A 13,029-nucleotide genomic window follows, 5' to 3' on the forward strand; every position below is an offset into this window, starting at 1 on the left:
TAGGGTAGATCTTCACAAAGTAGGCGATCTCCTTTCCCTTACAAACTCCTTGGTTCAACTCCACAATCTTGACGGAGGCTCCCAAGTGACACCTAACCAATCTAGGAGACACCACTCTCCAAAAGGTAATAGATGGTGTGTTGATGATGAACTCCTTGCTCTTGTGCTTCAAATGATAGTCTCCTCAACACTCATCTCTCTCTCATAGATTTGGCTATGGTGGAAAGATGATTTGAGTGGAAAGCAACTTGGGGAAGGCTAGAGATCAAGATTCTTCTGGTTGGATTGGAATGTCTTGGTCTCAACACATGGGTAGGTGGTTCTCTCTTAGAAAATGAGTAGTGGAAGTGTAGGCACGTTCTGATGCCTCTCTCTCTGATGGAGAAGGGGGTGGAGGGGTATATATAGAATCCACAAAAAATATAGCCATTACACACAATCTTCCAAACTCGATGGCACCAAATAGTGAAACTCGGTCAGACCGATATGGTTGAAAATATGAACGTTAGAGTTTTCGGTGGTACCGACAAGGTCAACTCGGTGGGACCGATGTGCTAGGATTAGGGCAAAACCTCATCTCGGTGAGACCGATTGCGTGAACTAGGTGAGACCGGTTTCAGTAATAAGCAAACAGAGATTTGGTCAGGCAAACTCAGTGGGACCGACTGCGTAGCTCGGTGAGACCAAAATAACTGCAATAGGTAACAAAGAGTTTGCAAGGCCATCTCGGTGAGACCGAACTGATTAGGGTTTGTGGCAGTGGCTATGTCAAGTGAACTCGGTGGTGCCAGATGAATCACATTGGTGGAGCCAAGTTTGACTTTAGGTTTAGGACCTATGTGGAAATGAGAAAGTGGTTGAGGGTTTTGGAGCATATCACTAAGCACTTTGAGCAAGCAAGCCATTAAGTGACACCTCATCCCCTTTTAATAGTATTGGCTTTCCTATGGACTCAATGTGATCTTGGATCACTAAAATGAAAATGTAGAGTCTTGAGCTTTTGCCAATGTTTGTCCTTAGCATCTTGAAGGGGTTCCACATCCTCGTGTCCTTCCACACCAATGTTGAACTTGTCAGAAATATACTAGATAGAAGTATTAGTCCAACAAGAGATATGTTGACATTAATTGCCAAAATCACCCAGGGAGCACTTGTGCTTTCACTCTGGGGATGAACGGGAGGCGCAAGAGGAAGATTGGGAGTGGGAGAGAGCGAGTGGTGGTGAGGGAGAGGCTCGGGGAGGCCTTAGATAGCCGGCTCGGGGCTCACCGTGGACAACGCCCACGGGTGCCCACCGCGATGGCTCTGGTGGCCATCGGAGTGAGAAGGGGAGGGTGTGCGGTGCTCATGGGGGTGGTGTAGGGTGCCGGGAAGGGAGAGAAGGAGCAAGGCGAGTTATAGGCGAGGCCCCCGGCGAGGGCAGTGAGTGGTGGAGTGGGGCGACGCTCTATTCACGCACGGGTCGGCCAGGAAAGAGAGAGGGAGGAGGGGGCTGACCGCGTGCTATGTATCGGACATCGAGGTGGTCCTCCTGGCGCGCGGGGGAGAGCCGAGGTGGTTGGAGGTGTTGTTCAGGGAGCCGCTGCAATGCGGGAGCACACTATAGCGTGCTCTAGAGCGCGTGTGTGGCCGGCATGGCCATTTTTTAGCAATGTGGGTGCGGCCAAGTGTGTCTGGTAATGCTAGCGGGTAGTAAAGAAGTGGGGAGAGGCATTGGATGCCCTGGAGAGCCAGTAGGAGAGGAGAGAGGTTGAGGGAGAGAGAGAAAATGGCTGTCCAGAGAGTGACAGAGAGGTTTTTACCCCCCAATAATGGAACTGTGGACATGCAAATGTTACTGGAGGTAGAAGGGGACTAGGAGGAGCTGTGGTAAAAATTTGAACTCGAGGAGAATAGTGGAAGAGGTCCAAATGGTGATTTTGGAAATGTGGCAGAAGGTGTTTGATTCATGTTTAAGTCACTTGCACCCATCTCATTCTTGTGCCACTTGATGGGGGTGTTGAGCTTGACCATTTGGCAAGGTGGTAGAAATTTGAGCTCATTTGGACAAGGTTCACAATGTAACTTTTCTAAACCCTAGAAATCAACAGAAATGGACTTGCTTAGATCTAGCTAAGCTAAACTCTTCTCCTTGGTGCGCCACTTAGTGTAGTGTCATCATTTGGGTATTTGAGCACATCCACAAAGTTTGGGATCAAATAGAGAAAGTTGGCACTGTAAAATTGTTCAAACTTGGATCTGGACAGAGAGGGTTTTGGGGCACTTTTGTGAACCAAACAATATCGGTTGGGATAAAAATTTGCAGAATCATCACATTATGCATATGTGACTTGCTAGAATTTTCCTGGGTTTATTCGAAAATATTTGAAATGAAGAAAAATGTGTTTGGGGGATTTTGTCCAATATTTGAACATGACCATGTGTTGAAACTCATATATATGGAAAATATATGTCCACTAAGTTTCCCTAAATTTTCTCAAATATTTTGAAACATAAAAATAATTTTAACCTATTAAAGACCATTTCTGGCCTTAAGAAAAAGCCTTTAGATAAAATAGGAAAATAACTTTTAAAATCGTATTTTTGTGGTTTATGGGAGTCCTGTACCTAATAGGACTCAAATATAATTTTTGAAATATTTTTCATACCCCAAATTAAGTAGTTGTAGTGCAAGCTCAATTCAGGGGGTTTTGGAAAACCTAATTTAGAGAATACTTTTTGGCCAAATTATTTTTGTAAGAAAACACTATTCTGTCCTATACACATGGCATCATCATTGGGAAAAAGTTTGGATCAAGGAGATGAAGTATAGAAGGTGGAGCTATGTTGACCTTTATGAGCACTTGAAGTCACACACAAAAATCCAATTCGAATAAAAGCCAAATAATGCAAAACTTTTTGCCAAACCACATTTTATCATGATTTATTAGCTTAAGTGTTGAGGCATGAAAATCAGGGTGTGACATTTTCGTAACATGTCGGTCTCACCGAAATGAGCGATCGGTCCCACCGTGTTTGCTTGACCAAGTCTCTATTTGCTTATTGCTGAAATCGGTCTCACCGAGTTCATGTGATCGGTCCCACCCAGATGAGGTTTTTCCCTAGCCCTAGCACATCGGTCCCACCGAGTTGATCTCATCGGTCCCACTGAGATTCCTGACATTCACATTTTGAACTAAATCGGTCTCACCAAGTTTCTCTATTCGGTCTGACCGAGTTGGGTAAAAAGTGTGTAACGGTTATATTTTGTGTGGAGGCTATATATACCCCTCCACCCCCTTCTCCACTTGAGAGAGAGCCATCAAAACGTGCCTACACTTCCACTACTCATTTTCTGATAGAGAACCACCTACTCATGTGTTGAGACCAGGACATTCCAATCCAACCACAAGAATCTTGATCCCTAGCATTCCCCAAGTTGCTTTCCACTCAAATCATCTTTCCACCATAGCCAAATCTGTGAGAGAGAGTTGAGTGTTGGGGAGACTATCCTTTGAAGCACAAGAGAAAGGAGTTCATCATCAACACACCATCTATTACCTTTTAGAGAGTGGTGTCTCCTAGATTGGTTAGCTGTCACTTGGGAGCCTCCGTCAAGATTGTGGAGTTGAACAAAGGAGTTTGTAAGGGCAAGGAGATCGCCTACTTCGTGAAGATCTACCAAAGTGAGGCAAGTCCTTCATGGGTGATGGCCATGGTGGGATAGACGAGGTTGCTTCTTCGTGGACCCTTGGTGGGTGGAGCCCTCCGTGGACTCACCTAACTGTTACCCTTCGTGGGTTGAAGTCTCCATCAACATGGATGTAGAATAGCACCACCTATCGGAACCATGCCAAAAATCTCCCTGTCTACAATGCGTTTGCCTTCTCCAAACCCTTCCCTTTTACCTTCATATGTAATGTTTTACCTTCCGCTGCTACACTCTTAGAATTGCATGTGTAGGTTGATTGCTTGAATCATGCTATCTTGCTAAAATCTGCCAAGACACAGACTAAGGTATAGCCTAGTGGCGGCAAGGGGTTGATGCCTTCCCACCCACCCAGGTTCAAGGCATGGTACTTGCAATTTGGGTTTGTTGCACCAATTATACTGTAGGGGGTTCCCTTACAGTCTTTCTGTCAAAAAAATCTGCCAAGACTTAAAATTTGGAAAAGGCTAGATTTATATTTGGTCACGTAGTCTAATCACCCACCCTCTAGACCTACTTTCGATCCTACAAGTGGTATCAAAGCTTTAGTCTCCATTTGCCTTGATTTCCATAGCCTTTGGTGATCATAGCCTTGGTTTCACAACCTAGGAGAGTATGGCGTCTAGCGAGGGAAATTACCACTGTAGAGGTCCTTACTTTGATGGTACTAATTTTGCTAGTTGGGAGCATCAGATGAAAATGCATATTCTTGGACATAACCCGCCATTTGGGCTATTGTGTGTATTGGTTTGCAAGGTGAATTCTTTGATGGAAGAGAACCAAATCATGAAGTAACCGTGGAAGAATTGAAGATGCTGCAATACAATGCACAAGCTTGCGATATCCTCTTCAATGGATTGTGCCCCGAAGAATTCAACAAAATCAGTCGTCTTGAGAATGCAAAGGAAATTTGGGATACTTTGGTTGATATGCATGAAGGTACCGAGTCAGTCAGGGAATCCAAATTGGATGTGCTTCAGAGTCAACTTGACAAGTTCAAAATGAAGGATGTTGAAGGAGTCGCTGAAATGTACTCTAGGCTTTCTCTCATCACAGATGAGAGTGCCGGCTTAGGAATTGAAGAGATGACCGACAGATTCATCATCAAGAATATTCTAAGAGCCTTGGATGTAAAATATGATACCGTGTGCACTTTGATCCAAATGATGCTCCATTACAAAGATCTCAAGCCAATGGAAGTCATTGGAAGAATTGTTTCTCATGAGATATCACTCAAGTATAAAGAAGAGCTTCACAACAAGTCTAGTGGTGCTTATAGAGCTTCATGTGATGCTCCTGCTACATCAAGTGAAAAACAAGTCTTCAATGAGGAATTGAGCTTAATGGTGAAGAACTTCAACAAATTCTACAAGAGTAGAAGCAAAGAGAGAAGCTCCAAGTCAAGGTCCTACAATGACAAAAGATCTTCTAGTCGTGATCGCAATTACTACATTTGTGGAAGACCCAGACACTACTACAATGAATGTACGGCTCCCTACAAAAGAAAAGAAGACTCACCTAAAAGGAGAAGTAGAACAGATGAATCACCTAGTCGTGATCGCAATTACTACAATTGTGGAAGACCCGGACTTCGATGCCAATCTCTTCCCCGGGAAGTCTTGTCCCTTCAGCGCAAGCACACTTATCCTCCAGCGTGTAGAGTTTGCTGATGGTCTTGGGCAACTGTACATTCATCTTACCCCGCATTCTGCGGTTGCGCACATTCATATGGAATGTGGCAATCACAGCTGCCGGGTGTATCTTTGGAATGTTGTGGTGGACTCGGCTGAACCTCTAGAGATACTTGCGCAAACTTACTCCCTCCTTATGCAGAATGGTTTGCAGGTCACTAGGCTGTTCTGGTTCTTTGTGTCCACCCGTGAAGGAGCCCACGAACTCGTTGCACAGATCTGCCCAGGAGTAGATGTGATAGAGGCAAAGGTGTCCCGTCTTTTGATGAGATGCAGATTATCGTTTCGGAGGAGTAGCCTTTGACGATCTGACTAAGAACGTGCGAGGACGTCACGCATTAGGAATCATAAACCAACTTCGAGAGGTTATTGACCATGCCGGAGCAAGATCAACCTGACCATGAAGGTCTATTTCGTGCAAGCAAACGAATAACAAGCAAGAAACTAAGATTGCAATCTGGATATTGCGAATATAAGATGAAAGGTTTATTGATCAAGGTGGGGTTCTGTGACGTCTTGCTTTGGTCGTTGAACACAAACGGAGTACGTGAAGTTGCAGCTATGGCAAACTTTTAATCTAAACAAAATCCAAAGCCTAAACGGCTCCCTAAGGGTTGTATATATGGAGGAAGAGGGGGTAATTTTGTGTCCCTTGGAGGAGGGGTCTGAAACCAACCCCAAATCTTGTTTCCCTGCACATACGGACTCTAAAAATAGCCTACACTCAAGTATTTTGAAATTAGATGGGCCTGGCCCAATAATAAGGTGATGCAACACTTATAATAGCCTCTGGACAAAATTTATGAAGTGGCATCTTCTATTTCGTCCAAGGCTTCATGCACTCATTATGGTGGCTTCAAAGTACTGAAATCATCACTTGTAACTCCGTTCTTGTTGCCCTTGTGCATGTCATCATCTCCATGCTTGATCTTGCTCCAATGTTCATCCCTCTTGTCCAGGCTAGGCCCTTCATTTGTAACCAAGATAAATGTATCCAATTTAGGTAGCATCACATTCTCATGAACATTAGAATCATTACCAAGAAATGAAAGTACCCGATAATTTAATTGGCGTGCGCGAGCTCTAGTAATTGGTCCAGTATGTATAGCAGCACGGGTTGTGGGTGTAACAGTGGTATTGATGTCTTCATCAAAATGGAATCTTCTGGTAGGTGCATCAACCAAGACCTCACATTCGGCTTAAGTGCCAACGAGAAGTAGTTGGAGAGCACCTTTTCATCCCTTCCCCAGGCAGCTTGAGCATCGATTGTATCGATGCCCAAGAATTCTGTTGGGTTTAGTTTTTCGTCATACTTCTCCGGCGGGTTAGGCCCGAAGGTGTGAGATGGTGGCCACGGGACTTGCTGCAGCTCCCTTGTGAAGGCAGGGGCCCCTACCTTGTAAGGTAGGTACCCGCCAACACTGGGCACGGGTTCATCAACATCAGCCTCGTTGCGCCTATCGGATTGACGATGTCTCACAATGTCGCTCAATGGTGACGCGAGCATCTTCCTTCTTCCTCTCCCACAACACTTGATGTTGATCTCGACGGAGTTGCAAATCAGACAAGGCCATTGATGCCTTATAGTGGTCATCATCGTCTGGTGGCTGCTGAGTTACCGTGGTTCCCCTTGGGAGAGGTGCCGTGGCGGGGACTGCACTGTGGGTGTGGTCCTCCCGTCTTGGCCACTAGTGGGAGCCGCTGGTGTCGCCTACGGGTGTCGTGATGGTTCGGTGCATGGTGGCTTGTTGACCTCAGTGAACCCAAGGAGACTTTGATTGGTAGCTCTCCATTCATCCATCCTGTCTGCTACTATAGGGAAGTCCAACAATAGTTGAGCTCTCGCTACTGCTGCAGCCGCTGTTTCTGGCATGGCGTGGGAGGCAGAGCGCGACACCACTTGACTACTGGATGAACCAGAAGGAGTGTCGTCGGGTGATACTTCTCCAACATAACTATAATTTTTGATTGTTCCATGCTGTTATATTATCATTCTTGGATGTTTTACAATCATTTTATATCATTTTTTGGTACTAACCTATTAACATAGTGCCCAATGCCAGTTGTTGTTTTTTGCATGTTTTTTACATGCAGAAAATAAATACCAAACGGAGTCCAAACGCAGCAAAACTTTTTGTGGATTTTTTGGGCCAAAAGACATTCAGTTGGCCAGGAACGCACCTGAGGGGAGCACAACCCACCAGGGCACACCTGGTGGCTTGTGCCCTCCTCGTTGGCCTCCTGCACTGCCTCTTTGCTCTATAAATACCCCAATATTCCAGAAACCCTAGGGGAGTCGACAAAAATCAATTCTAGCCGCTGCAGAGTCCAGAAACACGAGATGAAATCTAGACATCATCTCGGAGGGGTTCATCATGTCCATTGGTGCCTCTTCGATGATGCGTGAGTAGTTCTTTGTAGGCCTATGGGTCCGTAGTTAGTAGCTAGATGGCTTCCTCTCTCTCTCTCTCTCTCTCTCTCTCTTGATTATCAATACAATGGTCTCTTGGAGATCCATTTGATGTAAGTCTTTTTGCATGTGTTTGTTGGGATCTGATGAACTTTAAGTTTGTGACCAGATCTATGGCTTTATCCATGAGAGTTATTTGAGTATTTTTTGATCTCTTATATGCATGATTGATTATAGCTTCATATTTCTTCTCTGATATTTGGGTTTTGTTTGGCCAACTTGATATATTTATCTTGCAATGGGAAGAGGTGCTTTGTGATGGGTTCGATCTTACGGTGCTTGATCCCAGTGCCAGAAAGGGAAACGACACGTATGTATCATTGCTATTAAGGATAACAAGATGGGGTCTATTTCTACATAAATAGATCTTGTCTACATCATGGCATCGTTCATATTGCATAAATCAGTTTTTCCATGAACTTAATACACTAGATGCATGCTGGATAGCGGTCGATGTGTGGAGTAATAGTAGTAGATGCAGGCAGGAGTCAGTCTACTAATATTGGATGTGATGCCTATATAATGATCATTGCCTGGATATCGTCATGATTATTTGAAAAGTTCTATCAATTGCCCAACAGTAATTGTTTTCCACCGTTTGTTATTTTCCTCGAGAGAAGCCACTAGTGAAACCTACGCCCCCCCGGCCTCTTTTCATCATATTTGCCTTTGCAATCTATTTTACTTTGTTTTATTTTCAGATCTATTAAACTAAAAATATAAAAATAACTTGTTGTAATTTATTTGTTCCACGATCTATTTATCCTATCTACCAGTTTTATCTCACGTTACTTTCCTTTCTTGAGGCGCCGTACCCGAAAGGGATTGACAACCCCTTTAACACGTCGGATTGCGAGTATTTGTTATTTGTGTGCATGTGTTGTTTACGTGGTGTTAGGATGTTCTCTTACTGGTTCGATAACCTTGGTCTAATCACTGAGGGAAATACCTACCATCGCTATACTGCATCATCCCTTCCTCTTTGGGGAAATACCGACGTAGTTCTAGCATACATCAAAAGGAATTTCTGGTGCCATTGCCAGGGAGGATCTTCAACATCAACCAGGTTCCTATTCACAAATCTCATCTCCTCGCAATTTACATTAGTTGGCATTTGCCTCTCGTTTTCCTCTCCCCCACTTCACAAAAAATTGCCATTTTATTCGCCCTTTTTCCGTTCGTCTTTTCATTTGCCCTTTATGTCTTACTTGGCTTGTTTGCTTGCTTGCTTGGCACAATTGTGTGTTTATTGAAAATAAAGAACTACAAAGTTATGGATCCTCATCCACTTGCTAATATTTTTTAGAGATCTAGTTATGATGAACCAATTGCTAGTGAGTTGTGTGCACCAGATTATCTTTATGAGGTTTTGCTTGAAATTCGTGAATCTGAAATTGTGATGAAGTGTTGAAAGAAGAAAATTATAAAGTGATTCACGATAGCTCCTTGCATGAAAAGCATGATTACAATGATGTTATTATAAATTCTATTGATGTCAATTGTGTTAATGATATGCAAAACCCTAAGGTCGGGATGCTAATTTTACTATGTCTACTACTTGTTGCAATGATCATGATTGGGGTGATTCTTCTTATGATCTTGAAAATTTATTTAAGCCCCATGATGAATATGAGATTAAAAACAAGGTTTGCAATAATATTAAAAGTGGGTTTGGAAGAGTGTCAACTTTAGATCCCACATATCTGGAGAATGTTTAGTCTTATGAAATTTTTGATAAAGGTGGGTTTGGAGAGGTCATGACTTTAGTTAATGTTATTCTCACTATTTTGGAAGAGTGTCAACTTTGCATGCATGTGGATCATGTTGAGAATATGTTATGTGATAGATATTTTGTTGAATTTGCTTATAATCCTACATGTAGTTATTATGAGAGAGGAAAATATGGTTGTAGAAATATTAATGTTACTAAATTACCTCTCTTCATATCAAGATTGCTATCATCTCTTTCTTTTTCCTTGCATATGCTAGTTTTTGCTTGCCTTGATAATTTGTTTGCTTATAAAATGCCTATGCATCGGAAGTATGTTAGACTTAGATGTGTTTGTCACGTGCTTCATGATGCTCTCTTTGTGCTTCAATTCTTCTATTTTATGTGAGCATCATTGAAATCTCAATGCCTAGCTAAAAGGCTTTAAAGAAAAGCGCTTGTTGGGAGACAACCCAATATTTTTCCTTACTTTTTTGCAATAATAAATCAGCTAGCCTCTGGTCAGATGTGTTTTTGCGGTTTAAATTAGTGTTTGTGCCAATCAAGGCCTTTGGGATGATTTGGGTGAAAGTTGATTTGATCTTGCTGAAAAACAGAAACTTTTGCGCTCACGAAATTATTTTTCATCTTTATCAAAAGAGTGCTTTTGAGTCTATTCTTTTTCAGAAGATTAATAGACAAATTATTCATGTTGTCCTAATTTTTTAGAATTTTTGGAGTTACAGAAGTATTCGAAGTAGTCAGATTGCTACAAACTGTTCTGTTTTTGACAGATTCTATTTTCTTTGCGTTTTGTGCTTGTTTTGATGATTCTATGGTTTTCTTTGATGAGTTTTTGCCATAGAATAGTTGGACTACAGTAGATATAGTGCAAAAATTAAATATGAATAGGTTTGCAATAGTACTTATTGTAGTGGTTTGCTTTCTTATACTAATGGATCTCACAAAGGTTTTGTTGAGTTATGTGTGATTGAAGTTTTCAAGTTTTGGGTGATCTTACGATGGATGAAGAAATAAGGATTAGCAAAATTCTAAGCTCGGGGATGCCCGAGGAACCCCAAGATAATATTCAAAGAAGTATCAAGCAACTAAGCTTGGGGATGCCCCCGAGTGGCATCCCCGCTTTCTTCTAACAACCATCGGTATTTTACTTGAAACTATATTTTTATTCGTCACATATCATGAGTTTTGCTTGGAGTGTCTTGTATGATATGAGTCTTTGCTTGTTTTTCTTTGTGTTTTAAGTGTTGAATCTTTGTTGAACACACCTTTTTGAGAGAGCCAAAAATTATGCTATGCTTGCTCCTATGCTTCACTTAAATTTTTAGAGCCATGGATTTGTTCTAGTACTTCACTTATATCTTTTTGAGCACGGTGTGCATTGTTATTTTTGAAGAAATGCTCTCATGCTTCACTTAGATATATTTGGGAGTTAGTAATTTTTTTAAGAAATTCTCTCTTGCTTCACTTAGATTATTTGATGAGGACATCAATACCATTGTTACACCCACAGCCCCTACTGCTACATATACTGGACCAATTACTAGAGCTCGCGCATGCCAATTAAATTATCAGGTACTTTCGTTTCTTGGTAATGATTCTAACGTTCATGAGAATATGATGCTGCCTAAATTGGATACATTTGTTTTGCTTACAAATGAAGGGCCTGGCATGGATAAAAGGGATGAACACTGGAGCAAGACCAAGCATGGAGATGATGGCATGTGCAAGGGGAACAAGAAATCCTTGGACGAAATATACAAGGTGTCACTTCATAAATTTCGTCTAGGGGCTATTCTAGGTGCCGCGTCACCTTTTTATTGGGCCAGGCCCATGTAATTTCGAAATACATAAGTATAGGCTATTTTTAGAGTCCGTGTGTGTGGGGAAACAAGAGATAGGGTTGGTTTCGGACCCCTCCACCAAGGGGCATGAAATTCCCCCCTCTTCCTCCATATATACAACCCTTAGGGCACCGTTTAGACTTTGGGTTTTGTTTAGATAAAAGTTCAACATAGCTGCAACTTCGCGTACTTCGTTTGTGTTCAACGACCAGACCAAGACGTCACAGAACCCCACCTTCATTAATAAAGCTTTCCTCTTATATTCGCAATATCTGGATTGCAATATCAGTTTCTTGCTTGTTCTTCATTGGCTCGCAGGAAACAGACCCTCATGGTCAGGTTGATCGTGCTCCGGCGTGGTCAATAACCCTCGGAAGTTGGTTTAGCGATTGCTAAGGCGCGACGTCTCGCATGTTCGTACTCCGATCGTCAAGGTCGACTCCCTTAGAAAACGATAGCCACCATCTCATCGAAACATCGGGACTATCATTATTTTGAGAGAAAGAAATATTATCCTCATGTTCTTCACTTAAATTTGTTTGAGCTTATCAAAAGCAACATATGAAAATAGTCCCAAAGTGATAGATATCCAAGGAGGATATAATAAAAACTTGCATGAAGATCATTGGACAAAATAAACTTGATTCTTAGTAATGGTTTTGAGATATGACGATATGATATGTGAGTCATTTTTATGAGTAATTATGCTTTAGTAAGAATATTGACGCTAAAGTTTGTGATTCTCTATGCAAGCACGAAAGTCACTAATTATGCAATGGAATTTATATCCTACTTGTGGTGCATTATTCGGTGTTACTTATGCTTAATGCTTGGGTATGAGATTTTTCGCTTTTTGGTTGGTCGTTTCTCAATATTTTTGCTAGCCTTCATTTTTCACTAAGTATGATCACTACTTGTGCATCCAAAACCCTTTAAACCATCTTGCCATATGAGTCCGCTATATCTTCCTATATGTCGTATTTCCATGCCGTTCTAAGCAAATTTGCATGTGCCATCTCTAATTCTCAAAATAAATTTCTCTTTTATGTGTTGTACCGCTTGTGATGCGGTGAGGGGTGGCCAATATTTTCCATGCTAGATTGTTATTCTCGCGATGAGTGTTTATTCACTAGTCATTGCACGAGAGTACGACAAAGGTATTAGGGATGACCAGTCCCGAAATGAAAAATGAATTTACTTTATGTTGAAATATAATAAATTCCTTGGAAAGTGTTGGTATGGAGGGCACCCGTGGATACGAACAAGCCATGGAAATTGAACATAATGGTGGAAAAAAGAATACACTTTATTTTCTGTTTGGGAACTGCATATGATGTATCTAGCATGGAAATTGTTGGGAGCTCTAAGTCGTTTTTGTTGGTGGGAAAAGTATGCCTCCAAAAATGTTTTTATCTCTCAATTTTCACTTTGAGCTCTGGCACCTCTACAAATCCCTACTTCCCTCTGCGAAGTGCCTTTCTTTTACTTATGCAATTTTTATTTTGAATTTGAGTCTCCATCTTGTCTTATAAAGCACCAACTAAGGAGCAATATGATCATATTTGAGCATTGGGTGTAGCTAATATTCGAGTGTGTTTCATGAATGG

Source organism: Triticum dicoccoides, chromosome 3B, assembly GCF_002162155.2.
Source record: "Triticum dicoccoides isolate Atlit2015 ecotype Zavitan chromosome 3B, WEW_v2.0, whole genome shotgun sequence".
NCBI lineage: Eukaryota > Viridiplantae > Streptophyta > Magnoliopsida > Poales > Poaceae > Triticum > Triticum dicoccoides.